This window comes from Lygodium microphyllum, chromosome 5 (assembly GCF_053477565.2).
Source record: "Lygodium microphyllum isolate KBCC chromosome 5, Lygodium_microphyllum_v1.1.10, whole genome shotgun sequence".
In the NCBI taxonomy this organism is placed as follows: Eukaryota; Viridiplantae; Streptophyta; class Polypodiopsida; order Schizaeales; family Lygodiaceae; genus Lygodium; species Lygodium microphyllum.
Genome location: NC_141139.1, coordinates 115,504,631 through 115,511,719, shown reverse-complemented (window position 1 = coordinate 115,511,719; position 7,089 = coordinate 115,504,631). Strand labels below are relative to the sequence as shown.

General features: G+C 41.6%; 1 pseudogene; it reads left to right on the top strand.

Annotated features, from left to right (window-relative positions):
* Positions 1-381: 381 nt before the first annotated feature.
* LOC148036314 (uncharacterized) lies at positions 382-4,690 on the top strand (annotated as a pseudogene).
* The last annotated feature ends 2,399 nt before the right edge of the window (positions 4,691-7,089 follow it).

Sequence of the window (7,089 nt, the reverse complement as noted above, 5' to 3'; positions counted from 1 at the left end):
AACTGTAGTCCCCCCTCTGCACTAAATATTCACAGTAATGGCCACAAACACATCTGATGGTCACTAACTCCACCTCTCTCTCTCTCTCAACGACAATCATTACACACACTCTCTCTTCTAGTGTTATTTATTTACTAACACATAAATACTCTCTCACACTAATGGTCCTTTCACACACGCACGGGCACACACACTCTCTCTCACATGACAGAGAAGAAGACACCTCTAAATAGAATCTGCGGTCTCTCTCTCTCTCTCTCTCTCTCTCTCTCTCTCTCTCTCCCCCCCAAACAAGCAAGCAGAAGGAGGACCAAAACAACCTCGCACAGAGGAGAAGGCGAACCGATCAAGCAAGCAAGAGCAAGTTTTTTGTGTGTCAATATGGGTGCGTTTCAAAACGCAGGTACAACAGGGGTGCTGCTTCTGTGAGTCGACTGTGAAGAGCCAGCAGTAAAAAATGGATGAGGCTTTTGTCTATGATTGGGCAGACAACGTTTGAAGGCCAGTATAGTAATTAGACTTGCTCTTCAAACTAAAATGTTACATTTTAGCTACAGGACAGTTGCCAAGTACTCCAAGAATAGAGTTTGAGACATTATTTGCTTGGTTTAAGACATTATCTGCCATTATACTTGCAATGTTTGGCCGTTTAATAATGGATTACTCTCTACAAGCTCAGTGCTTTGTATTTTGTAACAGTGTTTTATACTTTGTTTGCATTTTGTAACAACGTTTTAAAATTCTTGCATTTTTTAGCCAGAGTGAGATGAGACTTTTGTTTCTCGAATGTTGCAGGTCAAACGATCCAGTCTCTCACACGTATCTACTTGTGTTGAGCATCTCAGCAGAGATATTGCTAGTATTTTGAAAATCCAATCTCAGGTACTCTTTGTGCATATTCAAGTAATACAAATAGATATATATTCAAGCGCTACACATGTACTGATTCTTTTATGTGGTATTTCAGTCATGTCTCCATGAAGGGCCAAAGGCAAAGGTCATGCAAGATCATCCAAAGATAATTTAGCCACTCCACAAAAAAGAACTCGTGGATCATCCCTCTCTACAGTTCTAGAGGAGGGTACACCAACTATAGAGAGTGAAAAGACTTCGAGTGTTGTAGTGGGGACTTCAGATCCTCAACTGCAAGAAGAAAGTGAAGAAGGAGATGACACAGTGGTGGGGCAAGGGTCTCAACTGGTACAGGAGGAAGACGAGGAAGCAACAAGCCAGGTTTTCGATATTGATATGCAAATAGTAGGATGTGGAGATGTAATAAGTCAATGTAGACTTCTATCTCAAGAAGTTTTCCCTCGTATCCCCTTGTGTCGTATGATTGCACATGCTGTTGTTAGAGGGATTCGTACAGACATGTCCTCTTTAAAAAGTGCATTTCAATATGAGGGTTATTTACCAGAGAAGGGCTCATTTTTTGTGTCTGTATGTAAGTATAAAGGAGAAGAAACACTAGTGACCCCTGCCATAGTGTCAACTTGGTCTCCTCTATGGCGTGAAGTGGATGCAGAATTTGAGAAGGAGGTCTTGGCAAAACCGGAGTTCAGGTTCTTGTCTGGTAAAATGTTTTACGTATGGGAAGGAAATCATCGGTTGACTGCTTGGATGGAGTTGATCTCACAAATGTACAAAGAGAATAGAGCTCGCCATGTCAGGGTTGTTTGTTCTCTTATTGATCCCACACGGATTTCAGAGATTGCTCTTTGCTGGACTCCAAAGAGTCAATAGGTGAGTGTATCAATATTTGTTACAATGAATTGACGTCTATATTTTTATCTATAGAACTCAATCTTACAAATTTTCCTTTATTAGCATGAACGAGTATGCCATCGTGAAACCTAGCTTGCGGGATGTACTTTGGAACTGCAACAATATCTTCAAGTGTGACATCAATGCATTCTTGAGTGCCTTACCCCAGGATCAACTAAAACTGTTGGAGTCCTTGAGAGCAAAAGATAGCAGTGTCAAGGGAAAACAACAATGGTATCCACTGACAAGGGGGTACTTGGCAAGATTGGTATTTCAGGTAATACATGTCATGGTTGTTATTAAGAGGGATTATAATAGATAATTTTCCTTTTTAGGGTAAAATTTAAAAGCTTCTCTTTGTTATGAAGGTTGATTATACTTCAAAACTCAAAAAGGTTGAGGATTTGGTATTAAACACAGTCTCTATTGAGAACAGAGAGGAGACATTGAAAAAGGAACGTGCCAAGATACATAAAAGATTGGCAGACAATATGGGCATGGTATGGCCCCTTTGCTTCTTAGTTTACTCCCCATTACAGGTAAATCTCTAAATATAGGTTTCTCATCCACTTTGCAGGTTCTTAATGTGCTTGATCCCAAGCTAGGGGATCAATGGTTGGATAGAATATTTGCACTGAAGTTTGATAGCCCAGACTCAGTGATTACTATTGCCAAGTTGAAATTCCTAGCAAATGCTGATATGAGGGAAGAAAAAAGATTGGTGATGCTCTCTCTCTTGGATGCAAACAAGAGATTAAAAGATATGTATGGTATGCCATCATCGGATAATGAGTACAGATTGTAAGTGTCAATTTGAAAGCTTTTGTAGTCTTGATATTGCTAGTATCATGTGTATCTTGTGATACTAATAGATTTGATTTTTTTTGTTAAGGTGGTTGACACGGGAGTGCTTTTTGGAAAAGGTTGGGGTCGAGGCTATTCAAGCATTGGAAGAATTGAAAAAAATGTGTGTTTTAGGTACACCATTGAATCTTCCACAGGATTACTTATTACAGGATTACATGGAGGGTGTGAAATTAGAGGCTAGAAAATATATGTTTGCTCACGTAAGAGCAAGAGAGCAAGCTATAGATGCACGAGGATCAAAGAAGGTGGAAGGTCCTCAGCGCTGAAAGAGAAATGAAATCATAATGTTTGCATATCGAGTTGTCTACAGGTAGATTTGTTGCCATAATGAGCTTAACTTTAGTTTCTCTTTGTTTATTTTAATAGCTTGTGCTAATATGCCATGCAAAAGGTATCTACTTCATTTTATTGGAGAGAAGAAGATAGCCAGGGTTCCAGATCATTGCAAAGGATGGATTGACAGAGATAATGAGGAAGTATGCATGTATCCCAAGAGCATACATAATCTCTCTGATTGGGAGATCGACCATTGCCCTTGGTGGGTGGATCTTGGAAGTAGATATGTTTTGGCAAGAGAGAAGGAATTGCACAAAGTGCATTCCAGAAAATCTGTTGATACACCTCTTGGGGATCGATGCAATACACGGTCTAAAAAGGAGACAAAGATAGAAAGTGATGGTAAGATTATATTTTGGGTGCAATGGTTGTAAAGTTTTTTTTCCTTGTTAAAATGCGAATCATTGCAAATGCTTTGTGTTGCAGCAATGCAAGAGAGAGAAGACAATAGTCCCAAACAACATGAAGTGGAGCAAAGGAGTAGCGTCCAAGGAGGTGGAATAAATTATATCATTAGAGATCGTAACACATGTTGCATCCAATTTATACTCATATATTCTTGTTTATTGCAGGGCAAAGGGTTGCCATCAAGGAGATCATTCCATTTGTATTTCTTCCTTGCCCACTAAATGATATGCATTCCAATAAGGATGATGACGTGATAAGTTATGGGTGCATGATGGGTGACTACATCTCTATGGGGCAAGATTTTATTGCAGGGAGAAAAAATGATGCTTACAAGACAATACATGAGTTCTTTTCTAGGCTTGCAAAACATGATATGACATATGTACGGAATGGGAAGCATGTGAAATGGGCTTGCGATGTTGTCTTCATTGACTTTCCTACTGGATGTTTGATTGATAAAGAAACCACCTTGCCTGCTTGGAATATGCTCACGGAGGCACACATTCGCCTAGGAATTACAGTTGCTGCTGCCTCTTTGGGAGATAGTGGATGGTTAGTTACTTGGATTACTTTGATAGGTATATTGTCATGGTCAATGTGTGTTGGCATAAGTACTTAACTAAACAAGAAAGTAAAGTTTTTCTTTGATAAAATAGGTGATGCATTATCTTGGCTTGAGAAGTACATACATGTGCTTGGTCTCGAAGTTGTCAGGCGAGTTTTTGTGCTTGACAAGCTTCCATATGGCTATGGGGAACAATGCGATCTTGAGGTGTCAGTAAGTGATCTTAAACTTTTGGTTTGTAATTCTTGTAGTGAACATATCTAACCTTTATGCTTTATGTAGAGCCGATCTTCTCTTTTGGTATTTGCTCGTCGTAGTGGATGTCATCCACCCACCTTTCTTGGAGAGAGCAGCTCTCAATTCCGCAAGTTGCAAATTGATCCTTCGAGTGATTGCTGGCCCCATTACCTTCCAGAGAGAAATAGATTGGCACGACCATCTTCTTCGACTCTTTGGCGTGGAGGTCTTCAGAGATCACATGTATTCTTACTCTGTGTATTAGATCTTTTGTGTCCACCATCGAGATTGATTTTGGAGATGGGGTATGGCACTGTACCTCTGATACGTGCATGCCAAGCATCTTCTCGTCCATGTTTTTCATTTGATATATGTGAAGATATAGTCGATGTTGTGGTTCGACCTCTTGTAGAAGAAGTAGGTGCAAAGAGAGCACGCTTAGGTCTTGATGATGAGGAGCTAGAACTAGATGCCTACAAAGTGCAAGTTGTGGACAATCCCTATGATGATTAGTGAGCATTCAAACATCTGATACTTTGGAAGAAACTTTTATTATTGTCACTTTTATCAGTAGAACTTATGTGTAGTTATGGTGAAACTAGTTATGAATCTTTGTTATGGTGAAACTAGTTATGGTGAAACTAGTTATGAATCTTGCTCACTTTTTTGGGCTCGCTCGGTTTTGTTCGCTCGTTCAATTGACTGCCTCTTCGTGCGGTGCTTACCATGATCGATTGCAACGATACTAAGGCAAAGTGCAAAAGGAATCATGCAAATGGGTCAGGGTGATAGGTCTAACCATAGGCGAAACAAGCTTCCTAGGTATGTCCTACCCTTGATGTGCCCTAAATAATTGTGGGGGATGTCTAGAGGGCTAGGGGACTAGGGACGGAGCCAGTCGACCAAGGTGATTGGGTGTACCTAATTTGAGGACCCCTAGGTGTCGTGCTGTGATTGTGAGTGGTTTTTTCTTTTCTTTTCTTTTTTTTCTTTTTCTTTTCCACATTCTTCTCTTTTTTTTTTGGAATAACATGAGTACAACCATTGCAATACGTTGAGGCCGCAACCTTTCCATGGGTTGGAAAATGTCAAGATTCGAAGGCTCTGGAAATGGATATTACAATGATGATTGTGCCCTAGCCTCATTGCTAGAGAAACTATCGTTGAGATGGGGAGATACACTGGAGATTTTGTAAAACCTCTTTGTAACGTGCGATGTTGATACAATTGAGGTAACAACTGATGTGAGTGCCAGGTGTGGAGTTTGACCCATAAGGAGAGAGTTGCCACTGATCACGTTCTGGTCCATTTGTGTGGATGATCGCAAGGGTGATTTTTGCTTCCGGCGGCGAGGCTTCCGTCATGGCTCTTGTGAGGTCGGTGGTCTTGTGGTGACTTGGGCATTGAACACTTTTGTATATAAACCTGTGTCGTCTTGCATCCACTTGACACTTCATGAGAGTATGTGTAAATCACATGCATCAATTATGATGAATAGCTGCAATGCACAAATATATTACTTCATCTAAATCATATGGTGGTGATTGTGATGCATCTCATCTGAGCTTGTTAAAGATGTGCCATGCATTAGTAGTAAGGAAGGTTTGTATAGTTGGGGGAGGCTTGCCCCTTTAACCACTTAAAGACAAAAAGTTGTGGCAGGATGGCGTTTGGCAATTAGCTCATACAACATAGGGCCATTTGATTTGTATGAGGCGGGGTGAATTTGGATGGTCAAGCGACTTGGGCTATGCCGGTGGTGGGCTCTTGGCAGGCTGGGCAGGGAAGATATCAGTCAGGACCCGAATGGTGTAGTCTCTGGCCGCAGTTGTTTCAAGAATGCTTTTAAACAATTCATCAAATTCTCGCTTGTCTCTAGCTGCCTTCTCCTGTTTCGAGTACCTGGTGCCCGAGCTCTGGTGGGGGCCTACACACCCCAGGTGCTCCCTTGAGCCCTCGTCCTCTTGGCTTGGGGAGTTTTCAGTGTGTGTCCTGGGAAGTGTCTCTTAGGGCCTCTTTTCGGCATGTACCTCTTTAGAGTAGGCATGTAGCATTCTAGTGGAAGCGCTAGTGCCTTATGCTGCCTTCACAGAGGAGAGCTTCCTTGCATGCCAGTTGCATTATGTGCTCCATGATGGCTATTGTGGGAAAATCTGCAAAATGTGAACCCAGGTTAGGCTTTGAGGCAGGATAGAATTGTTTGCATGAAAGGGATTAAACAGTGGATTATTAAGTGCATATGAGGAGGAGAGGCGAGGTGACGCATGCAGTGTTTGTTGTAGAGGGACAACCCCCATGATGATGTTCGTCCTGCCTTGACTACGGGGCATATTCTAGCCATTAGCAGATCTTGTCTTATGCTAAGTTGCGTGGACTGGTTGTCATGGAGTGGAGCAGGGCTCATCCTCGGAAGGATAGACCAAAAAGGAAAAAGGTGTATAGAAGGGGACGATGCCCCGTCTACATCATCAGAGATGTTGGTCACCTATGCTGGTAATGAGGGTTGCATGCCCTCCACCTAGAGGTAGGAATGATCACATGACTTCTAGATGTGTGGTGATAGGAGGACCTGAGGAGCTCAGCCTATCAAATGAAACTCTTCTCCCTGCGTTTGACTATCTTTACTTGTGTATGTTGATATCATCTATACAGGGTCACAAAACTCATTGTTTATTTATGTACATATTTACGAATCCATGTCACTTCGTGAGGATAAAAACCAATTGTAGAACTTAGGATTGTACTAGAGTGTGGCACACGTATCCAGTGCCGGTGGTAGCTTACTCAATAACAATAGATATTTTGCAACATCGAGTAGCATGGTACCTTGTCCGAGTCTATTGACAACATGTAACCCCTCCTTAGTGAGAACCTTATCAGCCAGAGAGCTCTCTTGGCTAGCTCCGGCTAAG